Here is a 2,589-nt window from a genome sequence, read left to right on the forward strand (position 1 = left end):
ATCCAGCGAAGAAAGGGTATTAAGAAAGAATTTCGAAGCTTTGACATTTTGTTTAGGAGAGATGGATCCAAACGGTAATCCGATTCACGATGAAGAGGGCAATCCTAATGGTCCTCCGGTTAATCAAGAATTATTGAATGATCCAAATGACACACCAATGTGGAACGCTAGATTAGTTGCACCAACAATGATAGCACCAGCTATTACAAAACCACCAATTGAAGCGGATAATTGGAAGATCGAAGGTAACATCTTCACGTTGATCAAGGATACATACTTTCATGGGTTGATAGATGAGAATATGTTCGAACATATTCAACACTTTAATGATCTTTGTGATATTTACATAACCAAAAACGTCACCGATGACGCTTTTAAGCTAAGGGCATTCCCCTTCACACTTCAAGGAGACACAAAAGCTTGGATGCGAAGTTTACCATCCGATTCCATAAGGTCTTTTCAAGAATTAACAAATGAGTTTATCAATCATTTCTTTCCACCGTCAAAAGTAGAGCTACTTAGAATGGAGATTAATGGGTTCACACAACGGGTTGATGAGAGTTTGTATGATGCATGAGTTCGATTCAAGAAGCTACTAAGAGCTTGCCAACTGCATGGTTTGATGAAGAAGGAGTATATTAACACATTCTATCAGGGTTGTAATACTTTTAAGAAGCAATATCCTGATTCTTCATCCGGTGGGGTATTTATATACAAATCACCAAATGCGGCCGAAATTATGTTAGAAGACATCTCGGTCAACACATATGAATGGCCACCTTCACCGCGAGATTTGACAAGGAAAAGTGTAGCACAAGTCGAGAGTGATAATGGGCAAGTGATGCTTGCAAGCTTGAACAATCAATTTCAAACATTTGGCAAAGAATTGAAGAAGATTCAACAAACGGTAGTTGCAATGCAAGTAGGTTGTCAAAGATGCGAGGGTCCACATCTCACAAAGAATTTCCTCAAATTACTCAATACAATCATGTTGATCTAGATGATATTCCCATGAATTCGGATGCTCATGTGAACTATGTGAGTAATCAAAACTACCAACGGGGAGGAACATCTAACCAAAGCTACTACAATCCTAATCAAAAAAATATCATTCAACAACCAAACCAATACACCACCCAGATTCACAAACCAAAACCGAAATCAAGGTTACAACAACTATAAACAAAACCGAAACAACAATTTCCAATACCAAAACCAACAACCTTACAACAAACAACCTTACAACAATCAAGCTAATTCAAATTATCAAAACAACCAAGGTTATAGTCAATCACAAAATAACAAAGGTTACAATCAACAACCTCAACAAAAACAATCAACAATCCCAACCTTCGAAGAGCTTAGAAGAAATCATGCAAAACTACATCAAGAAGGTAGAATCAACTGAAGCTTTTCTAATGAAAGAAAATGAGTTCTTGAAGCCACAACTCTGAAACCAACAAGCCTCATTTCAAAATCTTGAGAGCACCATTGGAAGAATTTCAAATCAAGTTGCCGAAAGACCACAAGGAACTTTACCTTCAAATACTCAAGTTAACCCGAATAATTACAACAACAACCGAAACAACCAACCAAACCACCAAAATAACACGAGAGTTATTCCTATCGAGAGCAACACTACCAATCCAACCCAAAATCAAGAGAGTTCATCAAACCCTACCAATACTTATGCTCAAGTGAACTCGATTGATTCAACCGAAGAGGATCAATCCGAATATCCTCAAGCTTTCAAGTTCGATATTGAAGGAGACAAGTTTGATTTTGATGAAGCGTTAGAAATTGATACTATCGATTATGGGGTATTCAAGTTTTCGGAAGATTTGGACGATGCAACATTCATTCCCTACCAAGTTAAAAGTGTAATGTCCATGGAGGCTACCGAGTCGACATGCAAGGAGTTAAAGGGTGATTTTGAGCAAATTCAATTGGGAAAGGTTGATAAAGATCAAAAGGTGAAAACTTTATTGAATACAAAGGCGCAAAAGAACGAGGTCGAGGTTCTTGCTACATCAACTAAGGAGAAAATGAGACACCGGTCTCACATCCTCAATCATTACCTCCTACACATCTAAATGATGTGGATTGTAAGTCAACCTTAACCGACAACAAAAATATTTATGTTAAACTCCCCTTGGTGGAGGTGCTTGAGAATATGCCCCACTATGGGAAATTTTTGAAGACACTCATGGCCAAAAAGGGAGATGTTGAGCAAGCATCCACCGCTTTCTTGAAAAAGGAGTGTGATGGAATTTTAAAGAAATGTAACCTACCATCAAAAATGGGTGATCCTGGACCTTTCCTTATCCCATTCAATGTAAACGGTTCGGAGATGCTCACATCTTTAGCCGATTCGAGGGCAAGTATCAACTTCATGCCCTACTCCGTTTACAAAAGGCTAGGCCTAGGTGACCTTTCACCCACTACAATGGGAGTTAAATTAATTGATCAATCAATTAACTCTAGTATGGGGATCGCCGAAGACTTAATTGTTAAGGTAGGGGACATGGAATTTCCCATTGACTTTGTTATTGTTGATATAAAGGAAGACCCGGTTGTGCCCCTTGTTTT

At 38.4% G+C, this 2,589-nt stretch overlaps 1 non-coding gene across 1 annotated transcript; it reads right to left on the reverse strand.

Annotated features, from left to right (window-relative positions):
• Positions 1-514: 514 nt before the first annotated feature.
• On the reverse strand, positions 515-621 carry LOC139894711 (small nucleolar RNA R71). Its single transcript, XR_011775197.1, has one exon. It is a non-coding gene; the product is annotated as a small nucleolar RNA R71 (small nucleolar RNA).
• Between the last annotated feature and the right edge of the window lie 1,968 nt (positions 622-2,589).

Source organism: Rutidosis leptorrhynchoides, chromosome 2 (genome assembly GCF_046630445.1).
Source record: "Rutidosis leptorrhynchoides isolate AG116_Rl617_1_P2 chromosome 2, CSIRO_AGI_Rlap_v1, whole genome shotgun sequence".
Taxonomy (NCBI): Eukaryota; Viridiplantae; Streptophyta; class Magnoliopsida; order Asterales; family Asteraceae; genus Rutidosis; species Rutidosis leptorrhynchoides.